This window comes from Sceloporus occidentalis, unplaced genomic scaffold, assembly GCF_023333645.1.
Source record: "Sceloporus occidentalis isolate IW3139 unplaced genomic scaffold, rSceOcc1.0.p SCAF_3, whole genome shotgun sequence".
NCBI classification, from domain to species: Eukaryota; Metazoa; Chordata; class Lepidosauria; order Squamata; family Phrynosomatidae; genus Sceloporus; species Sceloporus occidentalis.
Window position 1 is genome coordinate 237,615,758 of NW_028316983.1, and position 25,297 is coordinate 237,641,054.

Sequence of the window (25,297 nt, forward strand, 5' to 3'; positions counted from 1 at the left end):
TAAGTGGTTGATGGGTCTGAAAACTAAAAGGCCTAATGCAAACATGGCTGATAGAATGGCACCTAGATATGCCTAGTTATGGCTTGTGTCTGGTACATGACTTATTTACTTAGAGGCATCCCAAGTTCATAGAATTTCTGAACATTTTGTCTTATTGATGTCAGAGGCTTATTGATGTCAGAGCCTCCCATGAAGATCTCAAAACGCATGGAGGATTACATGGGAGAGTATAGTCCTCCAGATAACTTGGACCTAAACCATTTGGCTCAGAACAAAGAAAACCTCTGGCTTTTTTGTTGTTGTTTGCTGTCCAGTTGTCCCCAAATTTATGGTGACCATGTGAATGAGAGATCCCCAGTTGCTTCAAACATCAACTACTCTGCTCAGATGTTGCAAACTTAGGGCTTTGGTGGCTTCCTTGATTGAATCAGTTCGTCCATAGTGCAGACTCCTCTTTTCTTACTGCTTCCCACTTTCCCCATCATTATTGTCTTTTTTAGTCAGTCAGGTCTCATCATGTGTCCAAAGTACAACAGCTTCAGTATAGTCAGGTTAGCTTCTAGGGCTCAGTATTGGTCATATAACCTTTTTTTAAAAAAAGCTTTATTTTCAAATTTTAGAAGCACCACAAAAGTATTCAAGTTCTCAATACAAAGAATTGCAGGCAGTATTGTCTTTAACACCCTTCATTGTTGTTAATGTTTTCATTTATCTCATGTCTTTGCTGCAGAATCAACACTGCGATGTACATTGTTTGGCTCCTAAATCAATATTGTCAATTTTATGTCTATTAAAATGGATTTCTCCAAAACTTCACCTGGTTTTATTATGGATACCATGGGAATGATTCCTCAAGGGCAAACACAATAAATTTATTCCATATCATGCTGAAACAAAATTGTAATACTTTTCATTATGCAAGCACCTTAATTTAAATGTCAACATTTCAAATAGTGCAGACCAAGCTTGGTGTAGTGGTTTGAGTGTTGGACAAGGACTCTGAAGACCAGGGTTTGAATTCCCACTCAACCATGGAAACCCATTGGATCACAGCCAAGTTACAATCTCTCAGCCTCAGAGGAAGGCAAAGGCAAACCCCCTCTGAACAAATCTTGACAAGAAAGCCCCATGATAGGCACACAACAACAAAATATACCGTACTCTTCTGTTTTGTAACTTGTTCTGGCTTATTACTACTCAAGAGGCTTGTTTGCTGCATTAACAATTATTCTTAGAGCACATCTCTTAGCTATTTCTACATGATACCCTGAAGGAGTGAATGGGATTCTTGGGTATAGGAATATATATTCTGGATTGCTTCATCCCCATGCATAAGTAGTACAATGATAATAATTACTGTGACATGGTGATATTTCTTTTCCTACTATCAGAGAGATTTTGCATATCTTCAAGACAGAGTATTAGACATGCCATTCAAGTACAGTTAAAACTGTGATAAATGTTGTCTTGTTGCATGGATTATTTAAAACTAGTATCATATGATGAGTCATTATGTCTTTGTCATCAATCAGCCTCTCCATAGGTGCCTTCTCTATGCCCATGTGTGCTTAGCTAAAGAAAGGGAACATGCTCATTTTGCACAGATACTTTTTGTGGAAAATGTGATGAAAGAAACACACTTGGCACCTCACTCTTGCACTAAAGCTGACCTGCACAACTTGACAGGAGGAGAGGTCTAAATTAAAATAGGCTAAACTTCTTTGGACTGCAGACAGGTTTTAATTAATATTCATTCATGATATTAATTAGAACTAATTAATATTAATTCCATCCTCATTCTCCTCTTGATTGGCCCTTTACTCAGGAGAAAGCAGAGTGGTGGAGGAGCCTTGCCTGTGCTTCTCCTGTTCCACCTAGACTTCTCCTTGACAGAAGGCCAAGCAATGGAGGAGCTTTGAGGGGCAAGCGTTTGCCACTCTTCCTCCTCCACTGCCTGGTCTTGTCAGGAGAAAGCCAGGCAAAGGGGAAGCCTTGTAGGGCAAACATTTGCCTGTCTTCCTCCTCCACCCATCCTTCTCCTTGGGTGAAAGCTAAGCAACAAAGGAGCCTTGCAAGGTTACTGTTCACCTGTTTTCCTCCTCCACATAACCCTCTTCTCAGGAGAAAGCTGAACAGTGGAAGAGACTTGTGGTGATGGCTCCTCAACCTAGTAACAGAGATGAGCACTGCCCCTTACAGTTGGACATGACTTGACAACCCTGACAAAGGGGAAAGCTTTACCATTTTAAATGAAATGAACCAACAGGATCCTGTCTTTACAAAGCTCAGCAAAACTACCTTAGGCTGCTACCACAGTGCAGAATTAATGCAGTTTGACACCACTTTATCTGCCATGGCTCCATCCTATTGAAACCTGGGATCTATCAGGGCACCAGAACTCTCAGACCAAGAAAGCTAAATAGCTCACAAAACTACAAATCCCAAGATCCCATAGCCTTGAGCCATGTCGGTTAAAGAGATATCATACTGCATCAGTTCTGCAGTGTAGATGCAGCCTTAGGTCTGAGTCAAGTGGTGACACTTGCAGGCCCTCTGCCCCATGGACTATTTCCAGCCCACAAAACCTTCCAACTACCATTTAATTTTAACTCTCCTCTGTCATTCTTCATGAGTTCACATTTTAATGTGGTTAACACCGGCTTGAATACAGTGGGACTTCCCTTTCAACGAAGCTGTAAAGGTGATTCATAAAATAAAACAACAATAAAATAAACCAAAATGATTTCAATTCAAAGTTCAAAAAAATTGTGCACATTCAAAAAAAGTACATAAGTGCAGCCACACTGCAGAAATGAAACAGTTTGGAACCACTTTAACTGCCAAGGGCCAATGCTATGGAATTTTAGGATCTGTAGTTTTGTGAGACATTTACCCTTCTCTGTCAGAGATCTCTGGTGTCTTGGTATCAACCTGCATTATTTCAACGGTGTAGATGAACCCTGTGAGATGGAGATGGATTTTTTTTTTAATTGACAGATAGTCAAAAATATGTTTTTGAGTGTTGAGTAACTCTCACAAGAACAGTCCTACATTGATGAAATTATTTGCAAAATTTGTATGTGGTTGTTTTCTGCAGAAAACAGCATTTTGTAGCAGAAAACATAATATGTTTATGCAGGAATATTATTTCCTGTTTAAAAAAGGTTGGTTCCTGTGCAGAAAATCCTGTACTTGGGAACTTATTCTATGTAAAATTGTCACATGAATGATTTCCATAGAAAACAGCTTCTTTAAGACAGCACAATACTTTCCATGAATGTGCATGGTTGCTTCCTTTGTGCAACATTAGCAAGCTGGTAAGTATTTGATTGATGTTTTGTGCCATCTAGAGAGCTAGACACACTTTCACCAAAGGAGCTTTTCATCACAACCCAAACACACCTCCATAGACCATATAATTTCCCTGATGCACCTCAATGAAAATGAGACAGGTGTCTGGAGCCATTTCTCTTGTGAGTAACCATCCAAAGTGCTATTATCATTCAGTCTGATGTGCATTTTTCATGACTTCACTGACAAGTAGTTGAGGACTGGGGAGCTGAAACTCCCAAACCTAGACTGGAAAATATGTACCAGGAGGGCATCTAATTCTTTGGTATTGGCAGTCAAGGCAACAAATGACCATTCTGAAAGAAAAATCTGAATAATATTTCTGCAGTCAGATGCTTCTTCACGTGGCTTACGGGCAAGCACGAGCAGTCTCTTCAATTTTCTTATCTAGGAGTTTTTCTATTGGCTCACATTTGTTTCTTGTGGTTTTTATCTGTCTCCAGTTCAGTCATCTTCCTTTTCTACTCTACTTCTGGTCTCATTTTACACTTAAGCATATGAACCATTGGGGCAAAGATCTATCTTTAGTTTAGTGTACTCTGTAAAAAGCCATATTACAAAATACTTCATTCATGCCAGTAGAGCACAGGTAAGTGGCACTCCATTTAAGCAAAAATGACAGGTCACAGTCTAACATTCAATAGACAAGGGGACAAGAACAGATCAGAAGTCATTTTTATTTATTGTTTTTGTGTGCCTTCAAGTAGTTTCTGACTTATTGCAGCGCTAAGGTGAACCTATCATGGTATTTTCTTGGCAAGATTTGTTCAGAAGAGGTTTGCCATTACCTTCCCCTGAAGCTGAAAGCATGTACAACTCCCCAAAGCCCCCAAAGAATGCAGTCAGTGTCTATGATGGCTAGAGTCACTATCACCTTCCTAGTATTATTTAGGTAACACTGTAGTCATCTGTACAATTTTGAAACCATGAACAGAAAACTGGAAGAGCAAGGGAGCCTCTTAACTTTTTTCCTAACAACACTTTGTCCAACCAACAATGTGCCTCCAGGCCACTTGGGGCTCCTAACCTAGAATCATAGAATCATTGAGTTGGAAGAGACCACAAGATTTTTCTTTGAAGGTCCTACTCCCTGACATTCAGGAATATACAATCAAAGTACCCTCAACATGGCCATCCAGTCTGTTTAAAAACCTCTAAAAAAAAGGAGACTCTACCACTCTCCAAGGGAGTTTGTTCCACTGTCCAACAGTTCTTACTGTCCCCATAGGGCTTGGTTTCCAGGCAGGTTATCATCTTGATTATCTTGCACTGCATTCATTTCAGTTCTCAATATCCTTCTTCATCTTTGCTTAGAAATGCTTATCTGGTTACAAAACATATTAAAACTGAATATGTGATGATTTCCCAAAGAGCAAACAAACCAAAGAGAAGGCATTACACTCATTCTGAATTGGCACCTACAAAAAGTCTGGAGGAGCATGGGATTCTGATTCTAAAAGCCTATTCCCCTGCACACCCCTCACTACTACCATTGGCTTCCATTTATGGATGCTTTTCCTTCAAAGTTTTTTTAAAGGAAAGACTGGGATGTCAGATTATGGAACTACATATAGCATGTACCAGTAGTGGTCTGTTGTCTTCCATGTCAGCAGAGCAGGAGGTCTAGACTCTGAAGGAGCTATTCTAGGTTTTGAACCTATTTTTTCCTTTCCTTCTGAACTTTAAAGCAGTTGTCCAAAGTTATAAGTCCATTTCAGGGACAGAATCCAGTACTCTGGACAGTTCCAACTCATATCTTAAGCAGATTCACTACTCTGCTGATTTAGACGCCACCAGCCGTAACTGACATATAGTACGGCCCTAAAATCATTGATTTAAACAGATTCATGTGTTAAAATGATGGTCACTTTATACAACCTCTTGCTCAGAGGAGGAACTCTGGTCTGCAAGAGGAAATCTTCCTGATAGCTGTGTATTCTTTGATGTGCGTGTTTCCAATTTGTAAGCACTGGAAGGATATCAAGACATCTGAAAGCAGTGAAAGATGATCACAGTCAGTTTCAAGAAAAACTCAAGGTGCCAAGATGGTGTCATATTATTTGCTGGACTGTAGGATGATGTGTGAAGCAGAAGGTGTACACACAGCTTGACTCTCACAGTCCTGTTTTCACGAGGTCACTTTCAGCTTACACCTGCTCCTCCTGACAAAATCCCACTGAGAAAATTAACTCACCTTTTTTTGCTATACAAGTTAAAATGCAAAGAACACTTATGTCTGTGGACTGCTACTGAGGTGCAAGAGGTTGAGGAGAGCTTTGCTGAATAAAAACCCCTGAGTCAATTATTGATCAAACCATCAGATTATTAAGGAATAATTGGATTTATGGTAAATGCTCTGATTGATCAAGAGGACTTACTTACATTGTAATGTGATTACTGCCTCATTAGGTGCCTCATAATTAAAGAAGAGCTGAAAATTCCCAATCAAAGTGAGCCAAATGTGCAGGAAAATACATGGGTTGGGGACCCAAACTCTCCATCAAAAAAGTGTTTAATAGCTATTCACATAGTAAAGCTGGTTTCTATTGACCAGAGACTAGATTGAAAGTTTACCCAGCAGCCTAATGATAGGAAAGCAAAAACTCTCAGGGATTGCCCTAGGTTATGTAAAGCTCTCATCCCCTCACTACCAGTGAGAGAAGAAAGGAGATTCTGCTTCAAGAAATGTATAAAGAAGTAAATGTTTTCCATGGGGAGAAAAGCTTTATTGCCATGAAAGAACAACATGATTTCTGTATGTGGATTCTAGAAGAACACAGTGCACATACTTCTGGGATACTCTGTAGCCTTAAAACATATGACCCACGAGATCTTGTTGGGTGGCAACTCATATCAGCCTTGGCCTGCAATGATAATATTGGGGATGATAGTAATTGTAGTACAGCAACATCTGAAGGGCTACAAGTTGCCCACCTTCGTGCTACCAAAAATATTAGCAAATTTTAGACCAGACATGGGCAGAACATAATGAAAAACAAATGGCTGAAATTGGCTGAAAATGAACAGAATCGAATCTGGACATGATTTCTCATCACATCTGGTTTGTTGTCAAAGCATCCATTCAGTCTGCAAATGGGGATGCTTGCATATTGCACAAGGAGGTAGTGAATATGTCCCAAAAAAGATATACATGTGTATAATCCCAATATTATATGTTTGTATGTCACCAACAGAATTTCAGGCATTATAATTTAAATTAACTCTGTGGACTTAGTATTATATAATAGAATTTGTTTGTTTGTTTGTTTGTTTATTATCTCTTTGAGGTAGGATCTCCAGAGAATTCCTTATCTAAGATTTTCTCAAATCTGGAGCAGGTCCTCCTGCACTTTCTCTGACTCTCTCCTCCTTTCAGTATTAACGCTGCTGTTTCCCACACAGATGATGATGATGATGATTCTTATTATTTTATTTATTCATATTGAGTTTGGGACTCAATGTAGCTTTCAACAGCTTTTTATTTATCTTTTTTAAAAATCACAAATTCCAAAAATTGAACAGTGATTAAAATTTTAAAATCTGTTAAAATATAAATCATGAAAAAGCACAAAAATCCAGCTCCTTGTACAAGGCCTATGCCAATTAAACAATAAGTTCCCAAGGGTCTGTGGAAACAGAAAAGTTTTCATCTGTTTACAGAAAGAGAGCAGGGGAAGGTTCCAGAGATCCTGAACCACAGAACCTGAGTCACATTCTGGACATTGATCTCTACCAAAGCTTAGACATCTCACCCCCTATGCACTACAGCACCCAGAATCCACCAGACAACATGAGTCTAAAGAGTGTGAATTTTCAATAAATAATTAAACATCATTAGATCAATGAATGTTATTACTGGTGTCTGTGGCACTGAATCAGCCTCCCTAGTTCTAACAACAATTAAGTTTTAGAAAGCCTATTGACTGTGCTGTTTTGGGGATTTGGCAAGTTGTAATTTTTTAAAAAATAGTATTTACAAGCTCTCTTTAACTCATTTGTGCATTGTGCTGCCTGGACACCACCACAGTTCATTAAGACATGTGGCTCTGACTACTCATTTGCTTTGGTCATGGCAAGCAAACTCACAGCACAAATATTGGCTCTTCTGTTAGCCATAGAACTATTTGGGAAGCATAATCATTGGGAAGATATACACAGGGCTATAAATATAAAATGTACCATCAGTCCTCTCTTCAAAGGCATCAGGATAACCATGCTGCCAGTAGTTGGTCCAGCGATTAGGCCAAGTTAAGTGAGTGGTGATTTGAGATGCTGTTTTCAGAATGAGCCAGCTGCTTCACTTTGGCTGATTGCAGCTGAATGGACTTTGTAGAGACTTCCATTTGCCCAAAGGGAGATAAAAAGAAATGCAAAACTACTCTTGTGGGAAGGGAGGCTATTTGGTGGCCAGAAATCTCCCTGCTTCTCCTTCATACTTCACTATTTCCCTTCAACTGGGACTCAATTAAAATGAATTCAGTACAGATAAAAGCATACAACAGATCAGCATTAAAAGTTATTGAAGATATTAGCAATATTAAAACAATTTAAAGCGTACAATTGGATGCAATTTAAAGCAGACAGTTTGACATCATGGACACTGACTGCATTGGTTGGGGGCTTTGGGGAGTTCTACATGCTCTTAGCCTCAGGAGAAGGTAATGGCAAACCTCTTCTGCACAAATCTTGTCACGACCTGGATGGTTTAGGCCGTCCATTTTTATCTGAAAACGTGTAGTGGAGATACCAAAGAGAGAATCCCCAAACAGGGCTGACACAGAAACAGGGAAACCAAATTTGGATTTTACTCACTATGGATGTAACATTTATTAAATCACAAACATACTACAAACATTAAATATCAAGAGAGCTCTCTCTCTCTCTCACCCATATACTCACACAAGCAAGTGGCACTTTGCTGAAGTCAGTGATCAGTCGTCCTCACAAAGTGCATGAGAGTCCTGGTGCCGTGGTTACAGGAACACACTTCTGGTTTGGAAAGTCTCTCTTTTAAGGCCTTTCACTTTACATGGAGGTGTTACAAACCGCCGCTTTGCGGTGGTCTCCCGGCGCTGCTGTTTGCTCTGCGAGGGAGCCGCCGCAGCCAAACCGCGCGGCTCCCTTACGGAGCAAAAGAGAAGCTCCAAAATGGAGCTTCTTCTGGTGGCGCGCTAATGATGCCACGAGGTGCCAATGGCGCACTCGTGGCGTCATTAGTGCTGCGCAACGTGCGGATGCACAGCATCCATTACATCAAGATGGCAGCGGCCGTGTGGAACGGCTGCCGCCATTTGTTACGGACAGAGTCCGTAACAGGAGTAGGGGCGTCTGGAAGAGACAGCCCTTTTTAAAACTGGGACGTCCTGAGGACGTCCCAAGTGGCGGTTTGTAACCCGCCATTGTCCACCACCCCTTTGCCTTTTTCAAGAATCCTTTCCTTTGACATTAACCAACACTCTCAGATTGAACAGTTTCTTCCATCCTTTATCAGTCTTTGTCCATGCATTCTGCTATCTATCCAGTCTGGTGCTGTTCTTACAGTTCTGGACATCTTCTTCTTACAGATAAGCAGCTGCATCCAAGGTTTGGCTACGCCATCGCCACATCAGCAGTTTTCAAAAGTCCTCATCTCACTTGCCAAGTAATTCTGATATCATGCATTGCGGTTCTCCATCTCATTTCAGCTCCTCATTGCCACCAGAATTACATTCACTCCTCACAATCTTGCCAAGAAAACCCCATGATAGGTTCACTCTAGAGTCACAATAAGCCAGGTATTTTCTGATACCAAGTTCAGGATTCAGTAGTAAAAACTCAGAAAACTTTTATTAGTTTTATTTATCAGAGGGAGCCATCAGGCAGACCCAGCAACATCAGGGACTGCCTGAAGGAAGAGGCCCCTCCCTCCTCAACTGTCATCTCGGCCTCAGAGGGAGCCATCAGGCAGACCAGCAACATCAGGGACTGCCTGAAGGAAGAGGCCCCTCCCTCCTCAACTGTCATCTTGGCCTCAGAGGGAGCCATCAGGCAGACCCAGCAACATCTTGGACTGCCTGAAGGAAGAGGCCCCTCCCTCCTCAACTGTCATCTCGGCCTCAGAGGGAGCCATCAGGCAGACCCAGCAACATCAGGGACTGCCTGAAGGAAGAGGCCCCTCCCTCCTCAACTGTCATCTTGGCCTCAGAGGGAGCCATCAGGCAGACCAGCAACATCTTGGACTGCCTGAAGGAAGAGGCCCCTCCCTCCTAAACTGTCATCTCGGCCTCAGAGGGAGCCATCAGGCAGACCCAGCAACATCAAGGACTGCCTGAAGGAAGAGGCCCCTCCCTCCTCAACTGTCATCTCGGCCTCAGAGGGAGCCATCAGGCAGACCCAGCAACATCAGGGACTGCCTGAAGGAAGAGGCCCCTCCCTCCTCAACTGTCATCATGGCCTCAGAGGGAGCCATCAGGCAGACCCAGCAACATCTTGGACTGCCTGAAGGAAGAGGCCCCTCCCTCCTCAACTGTCATCTCGGCCTCAAAGGGAGTCATCAGGCAGACCCAGCAACATCTTGGACTGCCTGAAGGAAGAGGCCCCTCCCTCCTCAACTGTCATCTCGGCCTCAGAGGGAGCCATCAGGCAGACCCAGCAACATCTTGGACTGCCTGAAGGAAGAGGCCCCTCCCTCCTCAACTGTCTTCTTGGCCTCAGAGGGAGCGATCAGGCAGACCCAGCAACATCAAGGTCTGCCTGAAGGAAGAGGCCCCTCCCTCCTCAACTGTCATCTCGGCCTCAGAGGGAGCCATCAGGCAGACCAGCAACATCTTGGACTGCCTGAAGGAAGAGGCCCCTCCCTCCTCAACTGTCATCTCGGCCTCAGAGGGAGCCATCAGGCAGACCAGCAACATCAGGGACTGCCTGAAGGAAGAGGCCCCTCCCTCCTCAACTGTCATGTCGGCCTCAGAGGGAGCCATCAGGCAGACCCAGCAACATCGGGGACTGTCTGAAGGATGAGACTTCTCCCTGCTTTAATTGTCACATTGTATTTGTATTGAATTCAATTTTCACTGTACACCACTATGATCATTGCGGAATAGCGGTCTATAAATAAAACGTATTATTATTATTATTATTATTATTATTATTATTATTATTAAGAGACTATAAAGGCAGTCCAGTGATGTTCATTCTCAGAATTGACTGGCAAGCATTACATTTGCCTAATTAAACTACACACAATTTCAAATTTGAAGTGGGCTTGATTTTCCATCCCTAGTTTTAGTTCAAGCACTGAAGTAACTATCTCCTTCCACTGGAGAGGGGTCAGCCCCTTGGATAGCTCTTGTAAAGTATAGACTCAAATTCTGAGCAGATACTCCCACCCCCGCTGACATGAAAGCCACCAGCTATCTCTACAATTGTCCATTTGTTTGCCTATTCTCTTAGGGCTTAGTTACACAATTTCTCTTAGGATGAGCAGAAGATGCAGAGAGATGGATGTTTAAAAGTGTCAACCAGCAAAATCATCTGATTTCCACTTCTGTGGGTCAGAAAGCTTTTATCCAGGCATTGGATTTTGAACATCTCTGGATTTTGGAAAAGATCTTTGTTTTTTATTTTTAAAAGATACCAAAATACATGTAAAATGCACTTTAACTTTAATATGTGCAGAAAAATGTGTGTATTTTAGGATGCAAGGTGTATCTCTCTCTCTCATTGTATGTGTGAGTGTGTGTGTGTGTGTGTGTGTGTGTTGCACATACAGGAAAAAATGTATTAAAATCATGTGAATGTTGATGAATTTGTTGTCTCTGAGTTGGAGGCTGTTTTTGAAATAGAATGGAACAAACTGATGAATGAAGACCTTAGAATATGACAGTAGAATGAGCCATCACTATGTGGAGAAATGTGGGTGAGTGGGTGGGGGGTGAAACTATTGCTCTTCCAAATAAGAATTCCATCTCCCAATGAAATTTTCATTCAGTCCCCAAATTTCTAGCATTGTACTAACTTAAAACATCAGTTGATCATTTAGAAATACACTTTAGGCATCCAAAGAAGAGTTAGGCAAAATTACCAAAGGAATGAAAACACATCAAATATGGGAGTTCTAGCTGCAGCCTCTATTTCAGAGGAAGGAAGGTGTGAATGATTTTCAGTATCCTACACTCAACAATGCTAGAAATAGCTGCACCCCAGTTGGCCCAAGTTTTAAGATCCTTGGAAAGAGCTTTCTCCCAGTCCCACCAGCATCACAAGACGTTATCAGACAAGGGAAAGTGGAAGTATAATCCAATGGCAATCTGAATGCAATCATGGGGTTTCACATTATTGCATGAGAGGTGGCGTGCAATTTTTGGGCAATGGGAAGTCAGTTCGAATGCAATTCAAATTCACATAAATTTGCTGAACTAGCATTCATGTGAATGCATTCTGGCCCCACTTTATTTTCATTCAAAATTAAGAGAAATTCCTCCCATGTGATAAACACCACAGCCACGTTTGTTGAACATATGGGAGAGAGGCCTCTCCCAAGGGTCTTTAAACTCTTTCTGCTAGTAGTTTAAGCTCTTTTTATTTGGTCAGGCTTTTGAGTGACTTTTAATCATGGCAGAATAGTGATACATGCGGTGTGTGGTGTTTTTATCCGATATGTTAATTATGTTTAAAATGTATCTTAATTTTTTTAACAACTTGCCTTCAAGGATATGGTAGGTTAATTGTTTCTTGACTTTTGCAATATAGCATTTTAGTCTACTTCTGTTTTAAATTATTGTAAGATGCTTACAAAAGATAGAGGATAAACTGGAGAGAGAGAGAGAGAGAGGTCTCAGAAAAGGTGGCAGTGAAAAGGCACTGGAAGCTGACAATTCAGAAAGAATGTGCTAAAGATTCACACAGTGCACTAGACAAAATCAATCTGCCAAGGAAGAGAAACATGTACTTTTGTTGAAGATTTGTGTAAGATTTATGTTCCCTCCTGATATTTCATCAGAGGAGTTTTCTTCAAGAGACCTCCCATGCCTTCACATTGACCCCGATCTTAAAAGGGTGACAATGTCTTTGGCTTGGCAGTGGATACAGTACTATTTATTTTTCTTGTCTAAGAAAATAAAGACCGGCAGAGTTGCTTGGACTGGAATTTAATCAAATCTTGACATCTACAGCTTTAACCTTTAATATTCTGGACAAGAGGTCTTGCCCTAAGAAGAAACAAAAACAAAAGATACAAAGAGAAGAAAAAGAGGTAGCCTTCCATCCTCCCTGCCCTTCTTTTCCTTTCCTTTCCTTTCCCTTCCCTCCTTCCTTCTTTTAAAACCTGATATTCCTAGTAAGATAAATGAACTGTCTTGAATGCTTGTGGGGTGGGGTGGAAGCAAACAAACATCTTCAACACAACTTAGGCATCAGCCACTTTTCTACACTGTAAGCAATAAATTAGGATAACATGTACCCATTGTTCCATCATGCTGACCACTATGGCTATTCTTTCCCAGAAGACTATGCAGCATAGTTTTTAGCTCACAGCTGTTGTTAATTGCCATCAAATGGACTTCCATTTATGACATTCCTATGAATGAGAGACCTTCATATCACCCTGTCGTCAACAGTCCTGCTTAGGTCTTGCAGACTCAGGGCTGTGGCTTCCTTGATTGAGTCTACCTACCTATAATGGGGGCTTCTGCTTTTCTTACTGCCATCTACTTTTCCAGGCTTTATTGTATTTTCTAATGAGTCATGCCTTCTTACTTTAGTCATCTTAGCTTCTAGGGAGAGGTCAGGCTTGATTTGCTCTAGGATCCATTTATTTCTTTGTATAGCAGTCTATGGTATCCACAGAACTTTTCTCCAGCACCATATTTCAAGAGTTTATTTTCTTCTTATCAGCTTTCTTCACTCTCCAGCTTTCATAAGTAAAGGTAAAGGTATTCCTGATTGACAAGGTTGTCACACCGTGTCCAACCATAACGGTGCCCATCTCCGTTACTAAACCAAAGAGTCAGCATTGTCAGAGACAACTCTGTGGTCATGTGGCCAACATGATTTCACAGAATGCTGTTTACCTTCCTACCGCATTGGTACCTATTTAACTATTTGCATTTACATGCTTTCAAACTGCTAGGGTGACAAAAGCTGGAACAAGTGATGGGAGCTCACCCCATCATGCAACATCAGGGCCTCAAACTGCAAACCTGCTGATCTTGGTTATGGAGGACTGACTGCACGATGTCATGAACAATTCCAACTTTAGTGTTCAGTGATAAATCCTCGCCATCTTGTCTAGTTCCTTCATAGCTGCCCTCCCAAGTCCTAGTCTTCTTCTGATTTCTGTCTGTCTAATACAGAAAACCCTATGAGCAACACTTCTAACAGCTACATAGCCTCTGGTATCACTGCTTTGTGGATTTTATCTTCAATCTCTCTCTCTCTATAGGCTTCTTCCCGTTGGACTTCAAACATGCTCTCATTTCCCCAATTCTGAAAAAAACTTCTCTTGACCCCTCCTCTTTGTCTAGCTATCGTCCAATTTCTCTTCTTCCCTTTCTTTCTAAGGTCTTGGAACAGGTTGTTTACTCTCGCTGTCTTGAGTTTCTTGAAGCCAACTCCATTCTTGATCCCTTTCAGTCTGGTTTCCACCCAAGGCATTCTACAGAGACAGCTCTCACTAAGATCTTGAATGACCTTTCACGGGCCAAGGCTAATGGCCTTTACTCTGTTCTCGTCCTTCTTGATCTGTCTGCAGCCTTTGACACCGTTGATCACTGTCTTCTAGTTGATATACTTTCTGACTTTGGGTTCTCAGACTCTGTTCTTCACTGGTTTAGATCTTGTTTGTCCGGCCGATCGTTTGCAGTGGTCACTGGTGGCCAGACTTCATCCTCTGTTCCCTTATCTGTTGGAGTGCCCCAGGGCTCTGTTCTGGGTACCCTTCTGTTTTCTCTCTACACACTGTCCTTAGGCAAACTGATTAGCTCTTTCGTTTTTTCCTACCATCTGTATGCCAATGACACCCAGTTGTATCTTTTCACCCCTGACCTTTCTCCAAGGCTTGAACAGCAAGTTTAGTCTTGTCTCACAGCTGTCTCGCAGTGGATGCACCATCGGCGTTTGAAGCTCAACATGTCCAAGACGGAGCTTCTTGTCTTTCTTCCTAAGTCCACCCTTCAACACTCCTTTTCTGTCTCTGTGAACATTTCTATTCAACCAGTCCAGCAAGCCCACAGTCTTGGTTTTACCTTTGATTCTTCTCTGTCGTGTATCCCTCAGATCCAGACCACAGCCAAGGCTTGTAGATTCTTTTTCTACAATATTGCCAAAATCCGACCATTTCTCTGCCTCTACTGCCAAGATCCTGGTCCATGCCCTAGTGATCTCACAACTTGATTACTGTAACATCCTCCTGGCTGGGCTTCCTCTTTCTCACCTCCATCCTTTAATTTCTGTCTAGCATTCAGCTGCACGCATTATCACATCCGCCCACCGCTCTGACCATATCTCTCCTGTGTTGGCATCCCTTCGCTGGCTCCCCCTCCCTTTCCACATTCAGTATAAGCTCCTGCTGTCGACGTTTAAAGCCCTCCATGGGCTGGCCCCTCCTTACTTATCAGACCTTATTTCTCCACGCCTTCCCACTAGGCCCCTCTGTTCTGGTAGTCAAGGTCTGCTGTCCCAGCCCAGGATTTCCTCTGCCCCATCTAGGATTCGCCCCTTTTCACTCACTGCCCCTCACTCCTGGAACCTTCTTCCCCCGCGAGCAAGGGCCATCACTTCTTTAACCAGCTTCAAAACAGAGTTGAAGACCATCCTATTCAGAGAAGCATTCCCAGGCCTTGCATAATTGTCGCTTGCTACTTGATGTTCTTTTCGTGCCTGTTTTATTGAACCATTTCCTGTATTGCTATGTACTTTATATGTATTATCCTACTAGAGAGGCAGGCTAGCTCCAAAAGGCCTCCCTGGATGAAGATTAACCATCCATTATGAAGTCAAGCCCTCTCTCCAGTCCATCTGCCTTGGTCCAGGCCTTGGAGGTAGAGAGGAACTCCTGGACCTCATCCCCTTCCCCACCACGACTCCCTTCTCCTTTTGTGTGGTGTCTTTTTAGATTGTAAGCCTGAGAGCAGGGAACCGTCTAATTAAAATGACTGTATGTACAGCGCTGTGTAAATTTACAGCGCTTTATAAATAAAGGATAATAATAATAATAATAATAATAATTTTAGATGTTATTGTAGTTTAAAATTTACAATTACAATCAAAACGATTGAATTTATCACCCATGATGTTAATGTAACATTAGTTATACCTTTGTTTTGGAGGACCTGGATTGATAACTAGTAAGTTGTTGTTTGTAACTAGTTAATTCCCATCATTGCTGTCACCACAGATGGGATCTCAGTATATCAAAGCATCCACAAGGCCAATTTGGCCGATACTGCAGAATTTAAATGTTTTGGAAGCTAAAATTCTCTCCTGGTTTTATTAAGAGGCTTGATTCTCTTAGCATTTGCCCTTCTCCATACAGCCATAGAACGCAAACATATTTTACAAGATTCACCAAGGTTGTAAAGTGACTGGTGATGGATGAAATTAAAGCACAGACGTTATTAAGATTTTATTGAGGAGGGAGCAGATTTTATTGGAGCCATAAAACAAGCAATCCACAGGTTGTCTGTCCCTTTATCATTACCTGTTTCTCTGTTTCTCTTCCCTTAACACACAGTTGAGTTTAAAAATAAGATTTAAAAATAAACCTATTAAATAAGAAAAAATAAAGAAAAAGAAAAGGCATGACTCTCTCAAATATGAACATAAACATTCATCTGAGCTATGTATCAGAAGAATGAGTGGAATAATTATTGATAGCAATGGAGTCTGATGGAATGGAGGACAGAATAGAAAGATTGACAGGTGGGTGAAACCAATTGAATGGGCATTTCTGCTAGTTGTTAACAAATTAGAAGAGAGTTGCAGAAAGCAGAAGAAAGGGATATAGGGGAAGAAGAGAGACTCAAATATAAAGACTGAATGTAACTTAGGATAGTCATTAAAGGGAAAAATCAGTCTTATCAGGTTGGCATATTAGATAGAACCATTATCTTTTTACTGTTTGTTGCATTTTAAAATGGTATTGCCACCTCTCCTTTTTCTTAGGGGCTCCTGAGCTAGTCTGGTATAATGGTTTGAGTGTTGGATTAGGACTCTGAGAGATGTCATACTGAAGATGGAATAAGCTTGTTTCCTGATGCTAATATAAAAAGTTGCAACTTAAATGTAGACAACAAACTGCTTTATTGCTATATTGGCCAAAATACTTACAAACTTAAAATATAATTGTGAAAGATGAACAACTGAATGTTATGAAATGGTATATTAGTATATCACAAAAAAGCACAGTCAGACAGAGGTAGGGACTAGACAAGATAAGAGGTGGATGGACAGGAGAAATCTGTGTCAGGGATGATGGGAGTTGTAGCTCTTCACCTCTGGCTCAAACTCACCACCTTGTTACGCACCGGCGCTGACCAGTTTTGGCCAGTGGTTAAAGCTTTGCTCTAAAGCAGCAGAGTTACAGAGAATAGGCTGAAGACCCTGACAAACTCTCCAAGCCTTCTCACTTTTGCTTCCACAGAAGTCTTCACACTTCTTCAGGATCCAGCTGGCTCTTGTGTCTTCACTCAAGACACCAGACAACTCAGTAGTCTTATATAAAAGATCTACTTTATTCTACTATATACAGCTCCAAAACTATCCAATACTACCCACTACTACTACCCACAAAATACATTGGGATTCATAGCCATTATTATAGTCATTGCAAAATACCACCCACTGTTGTCTGTTTCCACCCAGTGGGCGTGTACACCATTCTCATTGGTTCTCTTGGTTCAACCCACAATTAATGATTTCATCATTTCACCTTGTCCACTTAACAATTCTCAGGTGTGTTCAATTATCCACTTTGCATTTCTGTCCTTGGCATTTAGGACTTGTTAATTCCATTACCTTTTACACCTGTGTGGCTTCTAATTGCTTCTGCTGAGTTATCCTGACTCTCACATACAAGTTTTATTTCTTTCACTGTATATCCCATGTTGCTTTTTCCTTAACAATCTGTACTTAATTTTCAGAAGAATATTTTATTTAAATGACATGCTCTTTTGAGAATCCAAACAAGAAATATGATACATAATTAGGGATTTTGTTTTATTAAGATGAAATCTATAACATCTCAATCAGTGATTACTATTGATATACAGATTTATCTGGACAATAAGTTATGTTTTTAAATTTATGTTTGCAAACTCTATGTGTTAAACATTATCTGCTATGTTGCTTATTTTTTTTAACTTTGAATTAAAAAATTGTAAAAAAACTGTAAATATTAAATTATGAATTTTAAGCATAGATTGTTTTAATATGTACATGCCTTCTCTGTTCTTTTAAGCTGATCTATGTTTTAACTGACACATATTTGTTAGGATGTTGTTGTTCCCTGCCTCGATTCATGGGGTGTTGCGGGTAAGAAATTAATATCATTATTACGATTCTATGAGATTAGGATCTGAATGTCTCACTCAGCCATGGAAAGCCACTGGGTGGCTTTGGAAAATTCATGCTCTCTCAGCCTCAGAGGAAGACAGTGGTAAACCTCCTCTGAACAAATCTTCGAGATAGATTCCATCGTACCTTGATTCCAGTGACTAAGAAAAGGTCCTCCCTACATGTTCCTACTGCGATTGGTCTGGCACCTGAAGGAAAGAAGAGCAGCCAGCATCTGCTGGACTTACTCCTGTCCCCAATGCCATCTGTTTCATGTCTTTTTAGATTGTAAAAACCACACAAAGAAAACAAAAACCACCCCAAAGGGGTGAGCGAGGGAAGGGATCAAGATAGGAGTTGGGTTAAACCAGATCCACATTTTCTGCAGCCAATGAACACAGCCACTATGCCAGCAAAAGTTAGCCAATGGTAAGGTAATTGCCGACATCTCTAAGCTAGGTGATTTCAGATGGACTTGCATCAGCTCATCTGCACTTTAATCATAGTGGCCAGCTAGAATCCTGATTTTAGGGTTTTTTCACACTGTACAGTCATAGCATTATGATTCTATAAGTGCTGTGGTTTCATCTTACGAAACTCTAGGATTTGTAGTTTAGGTGGGCTATGAATATAAATCTCCAGGACCATATACCAAGGGTATTAAAAGAACTGGCAAATGTAATATCGGAGCCATTGGCAATAATCTTTGAGAACTCCAGGAGAACAGGAGAAGTCCCAGCCGACTGGAGGAGGGCAAATGTTGTTCCCATCTTCAAAAAGGGGAAAAAGAGGATCCCAACAATTATTGTCCAGTTAGTCTGACATCTATACCAGGAAGGTATAGAAAGCAATGCCATAATCACAAAAAGTCAACATGGGTTTCAGAGAAACGATTCATGCCAAACAAATCTAGTCTCTCTGTGTGTGTGTGTATACACACACACACACACACACACAAAATTACCAGCTTGGTAGATGAAAGGAATAATAATAATAATAATAATAATAATAATAATAATAATTTTATTTATATACCGCCCTTCCTATGATCAGGGCGGTGAACAGCAGGTTAAACAACTACAAATACATACATCAAATACAGTACAACAAACTCAAACTGTTAAAACCAATATTAAAACCCCATCAACCAGCTACCATTGCTGTCGGAGGGGGGGAAGACTAGCTAGAACTTATTTCAGGGAATGCTAGTCGGAACAGGAAGGTTTTTAAGTCCTTCCTGAACTGGGCCAGGGAGGTGGCTGAGTGGAGCTCTATGGGCAGCGTGTTCCAGAGGGTCGGGGCGATGATGGTATATGACCTCCTTGCTGTGGAGGCTAATCTAGCCCCTGGGACCCTCAGTAGTTGCTGCCCAGATGTTCTGAGGGTGCGGGGCGGAATGTATGGGGAGAGGCGGTCCTCAAGGTATCCTGGGCCCAAGCCATGTAGGGCTTTATAGGTTATAACCAACACCTTGTATTGTGCCCGGAAGCGAATGGGCAGCCAATGCAGATCTTTAAGTACAGGTGTAATGTGACTGGTCCTGGCAGTACCAGTGACCAGTCTAGCTGCCATATTCTGTACCATCTGTAGCTTCCGGGTGTGGTACAAGGGTTGCCCCATGTAGAGCGCATTGCAGAAATCCAATCGAGAGGTTACCAGAGCGTGTACTACCGTTTCAAGGTCTCCCTGGGCCAGGTATGGACGCAGCTGGCGAATAAGCCGAAGCTGATAACAGGTGCTCTTGACCGTCGCATCCACCTGAGCTGTGAGGTGAAGCGACGAATCAAGAAGCACCCCCAGACTGTGCACGGAGTCCTTCACAGGAAGCGTGATCCCGTTCAGGACAGGTGGAACCACCGCCATTCCTGGACCAGGGGAAACTATCACAAGTACCTCCGTTTTCTCTGGATTCAGACTGAGTCGGTTTTCCCTCATCCAGCCCATTACTGACTCCAGACAGGCCACGAGAGGAGAGACGCCATCCTCAGTCACTGCATCAGTCGGAGACATAGAGAAAACTATTTGGGTGTCATCAGCGTACTGATAACCCCGCGCCCCATGTCTCCGGATGATCTCTCCCAGCGGTTTCATGTAAATGTTGAAAAGCATGGGAGACAGAATGGCTCCTTGAGGGACCCCAGATGTAAGGGCCCTCTTATCGGAGCACACGTCTCCCAGCTGCACCATCTGGAACCTCCCAGAGAGGTAGGACCGGAACCACTGGAGTGCAGTGCCCCCGATTCCCACCTCTGCCAGGCGCTCCAGAAGGATACCATGGTCTATGGTATCGAAAGCCGCTGAGATGTCCAAGAGCACCAACAGGGACACGCTTCCCCTGTCGATGCCCAGACGGAGATCATCGACCAAGGCGACCATGGCCGTCTCAACCCCGTAACCCGCCCGAAAGCCAGTTTGAAATGGGTCCAGATAATCCGTTTCATCCAAGATCGATCGAAGCTGGATTGCAACCGCCCTCTCGATCACCTTCCCCAAGAATGGCAGCAGCGAGACTGGCCGATAATTACTATGTATCAGGGGGTCGAGGGAGGGCTTTTTTAACAGCGGTTTTATAGTGGCCAATTTCAAGCTGGATGGAAATTGCCCATCCCTCAGAGATGTATTAATGATCCGGTGTAACATTGAAGTTACCACCGGTCCCCCCTGAGCCGCCAGCCATGAGGGACAGGGATCGAGGGAGCAGGTTGTCTTCCGAACGCTTCCAAGGATCTTGTCCACATCATCGGTACTCACCAGCTCAAACTGATCCAGTTTAATGGAGTCCACGGAGGCTCTGGATACCTCTACCCTAGGTTCTGCCCTAATGCTGGCGTTAAGACCCTCGCTTATCCGAGAGGTTTTATCCGCGAAGAAGTTGTTAAATTGGTCACAGCAGGCCTTAGAAGGTTCAAGGATCTGGTTCAGGGTGGGAGGGAGCTGAGTTAGCTCCCTGACCACCCTGAACAACTCTGCTGGACGCGACTCCGAGGACGCGACACGAGCACCATAGAACGAGTTCTTAGCTGCTCGTATCGCCTCTCCGTAGTCCTCCAACAGGTGGTCTAGGAGAGCCTTGTCGGCTAAGCGTAGGTGTTTCCGCCAGCGATGCTCTAGCCGTCGCAGGACCCGCTTCCTCGCCCGGAGATCTTCCGTATACCAGGGCTTACGTTTGGACGCGGGCCTGAGAGGGCGCTTGGGAGCGATACTGTGTATAGCCCTAAAGAGACCGGTATTCCAAATATCAGTCAGGGCATCAACAGAGTCGCCATCACTTCCAACCATGTGTCCCTCTAAGGCTTCCTGGAACCTTTTGGGTTCCATCAGCCTTCGAGGGTGGACCATCCTAATAGGTCCACCACCCCCGGAGGGGATCTGGGTAGAGGCCTTGAGTTTTGCCTCCACGAGGAAATGATCCGTCCATGACAGGGGGGAAATATTAGTTATTTCCGCCCACGGATTTTCCACATCCGTGCAAAAAACCAAATCCAGTGTATTACCCGCAAAATGCGTTGGACCCGAAATCAGCTGGGACAGGCCCATGGCCGCCATGGTATCCATGAGTTCCCGAGCCACACCGGATGGAACATAGTTGGCCGCAAAGGGGATGTTGAAGTCACCCAGGACTAGCAGCCTGGGTGTCTCTAGCATCAGCTCCACAACCAACTGTGTCAGCTCGTTAAGGGAGTCCGTTAGCACACGGGGTGGCCGATACACCAACAGAATCCCTAGACTGTCCCTAGCCTTTAGGGTCAGGTAAATACACTCGATAAAGGAAGTTTGACAGATGTGGTTCCTGGTGAGAGACAAGGTGTTCTTATGCACCAAGGCCACACACCCCCCCCCCCCCCGCCCACCTAACCTGGTCTGGTCCTTCACCGAGAACCCGGCAGGTGCTGTGGATATAGTATATCTTGATTTCAGTAAGGCCTTTGACAGGGTTCCCCATGACATTCTTGCAAACAAGCTTGTGAAATGTGGGCTAGACAAAGTAACTGTTACATGGATTTGTAATTGGTTGACTGGCCAAACCCAAAAGGTGCTCAACAATGGCTCCTTTTCTTCATGGAGAGAAGTGACCAGTGGGGTCCCACAGGGCTCTGTCCTGGGCCCAGTGCTATTCAACATTTTTATCTATGACTTGTATGACAGATTTGGGGGCATACTTATCAAATTTGCAGATGACACCAAACTAGGAGAAGTAGCTAATACCCCAGAGGACAGGATCAAAATTCAAAATGACCTGAATAGACTAGAAAGCTGGGCCAAAGCTAACAAAATGAATTTCAACACAGAGAAATGTAAGGTATTGCATTTAGGGCGGAAAAATGAAATGCACAGATATAGGATGGGTGACACCTGGCTGAATGAAACTATGTGTGAAAGGGATCTGGGAGTCCAAGTAGACCACAAATTGAACATGAGTCAACAGTGTGATGCGACAGCTAAAAAGACCAATGCAATTTTAGGCAGCATCAATAGAAGTATAGTGTCTAGATCAAGGGAAGTAATAGTGCCACTCTATTCTGCTTTGGTCAGGTTCCACCTGGAAAATTGTGTCCAATTCTGGGCACCACAATTTAAAAAGGATGTGGAGAAACTGGAGTGTGTCCAAAGGAGGGCGACTAAAATAGTGGAGGGTCTGTGAACCATGTCTTATCAGGAACGACTTAGACAGCTGGGGATGTTTAACAAAAAGGTCTAGGGGACTTTTTCATTCTGCAACCCTTTGTTTGGGTTTAGGGCCACACCTCTGTGTCTTCATCAGCTGGGGATGTTTAGCCTGGAGAAGAGAAGGTTAAGAGGTGATATGATAGCCCTGTTTAAATAGTTGAAGGGATGTCATATTGACAAGGAAACAAGTTTGTTTTCTGCTACTCCAGAGACTAGGACCTGGAACAATGGATGCAAACTCCAGGAAAAGAGATTTCATCTCAACATTAGGAGGAACTTCCTGACAGTAAGGGCTGTTCAACAGTGGAACAAACTCCCTCAGAGTGTAGTGGAATCTCCTTCCCTGGAGGTCTTTAAACTGAGGCTGGATAGCCATCTGTTGGGGATGCTTTGATTGTGAGTTCCTGCATGGCAGGAGGTTGGACTGGATGGCCCTTGCAGTCTCGTCCAACTGTACAATTCTATGATTTAGAGTTCTCAGTCAGAGAGCCCTAGTGCATTGCTAAGCTACCACCTTCCGGGTTTCATAGGATGAAGCCACAACAGCTAAAGTCGAATCGTATTGTTGTATAGTGTGAAAAGACCTTTAATCCACACCTTAGGTTCTCTTGCAGTGATATGGGAGGAGTAGGCAAAAGCGTGAGCCAGTGGTTTTGTATTCCATAGTGTTCATCGTGGATGTTTTAGCTCATACCAATGCTTAGTCTTGTGCAAAGAAGAGGAAGGTCCAAGAGAGCATATTAATTGTATTCTATTTTTAAATATTTATCCCATCTTTCAGAAATATTTCCAGACATTGTGTAATGAAGGGAAATGGAGCAATATCTCCAGGACATTTTCACAGCAGAAGCATTGACACCATCTGTCAGAATGTCTGGGTGACTGACATATCATTCTTGCAAGTGATAAACTAGGCTCCCCAGTTTTTACTATTGTCTGTGACTCAGTGGTGTGTGTCATAGTGAATTTTGAAGTACACAGCAGCATCATTATTTTTTCTGGAGTGGTACCCCCTCAAGAGAAGCCAAAAATGTGGGCAGATGTGTTGATTTATATTTAAAAGAAGAAGAAAAATGAGGGTTTTTCTTCAAAGCTCTACCAGATCTTTTGTAAACCTAATGATTCTTGCTCAGTCAAGACCAAGGCACCCCAAAATGCTTAGGATTGCAAGAGGGATAGTTCACTGTTGTGAACCTGATTTCTTCTTCACTAGTATGGGGATTATGGCACAGCCTAGTGTGATGTCTGCTGTTGGAATCCAATCTTGTAAGAATCCACACAGAGTCCAGTCTTCATGTAAGAGCAGTAAGTGTATTCATCCATGAGCTACTGAGCACAGCCAGTCCCAGGAGAGTGAGGCGCATTACAGACCGCCTGAAATCAGCAGTCTGCCAGCGCCGCCGGTTGCTGTGTCCGAAAATGGCGCTTCTTTCTGTGGCCTGGAAGTGGCGACACAAGGCGCTAGTCGCACATTCATGACGTCACTTCCGCCACATGACATCTGGACGCTACTCGTCCGCGACGTCAAGATGGCAGCACCCACGTGGAAGGGCACTACCATTTTGTATGCGCTCTGCACATACTAGGGTTGAGGGGCGTCTATTCTAGATGCTCCTTTCTAACCCTAATACGCCCCTTCCTAAACCTAGTACGTGTGGAGCGCATACTTTTGGTGCGTGTGTAATGCGCCTGAGATGAGGAAGAGAGAACAATCAATCCCTCTCCAACCCTCTTAATAGTATATATATATACTGTAGCTGATATCACTAAGGGCTGTGTCTTAAAGGTACCTTACATCACATCTCCTTTTCATAGAAATATAAGAACAATAATTATACACTTTAGAAAATAATACATTTTATACAGAACATTAAAAATATAAGTAGAAAACATAAATACAAAGAATACAATATTTCTCATTGACCTAACTTACACAAATCATAAAAAGTCACCTTAGGGCCAAGGTACATTTTCAAGGAGTATAAACACTGTTCTACCATATGATGTTATATATGTCGGTTGCCTATTTGTTGTTGGTGATGTTTGCACCTCAACATTATTCTCCAGAGCCCCACCATATCCACTGATTAATGCATCTTGTCTTACGCTTCTGTCACTGATAATTTCTGGCATCCGTTTTCTTAATTGACATCTATTACACCGATATATCCTACCATTAAAATTCTTTATTTGGTATGACCGTGGTTGTTTACATCTTTCTATAACTGTGGCAGGAAGCCATATTTCCTTGTGGTCATTAGATTGCATCCAAACTGCATCTCCCTCTTGCAATGGTTGAAGTGGTCTAGCTGTTCGATCATAAAAATGTTTTTGTCTTTGCTGAACTCTTTGTAGATATTGATGCACATTAATAGGAATCCTAGGGCATAATAAACCAGTTGTTATGGGAAGTTTAGTTCTCAACATCCTGCCCATCAACATTTGTGCAGGCGAATATGACAACCCTGTGACTGGTGTATTGCGATATTCCAACAATGCTAGATGTAAATCCCCACCAGCCTTCCCCACTTTGTTCATAAGCAGTTTAACAGACTGAATTGCTCGTTCTGCCATACCATTAGATTGTGCATATCCTGGACTACTGAAACATTGTTCAAACCCCCATTCTTTAGCAAATGTTTTAAATTCTTGGCTAGCAAATGGCATGTTATCACTCACCACTATTCTTGGTATCCCATGGCGAGCAAACATAGACTTAAGCCTACAAATTACAGTTGTTGCAGTTTTATCA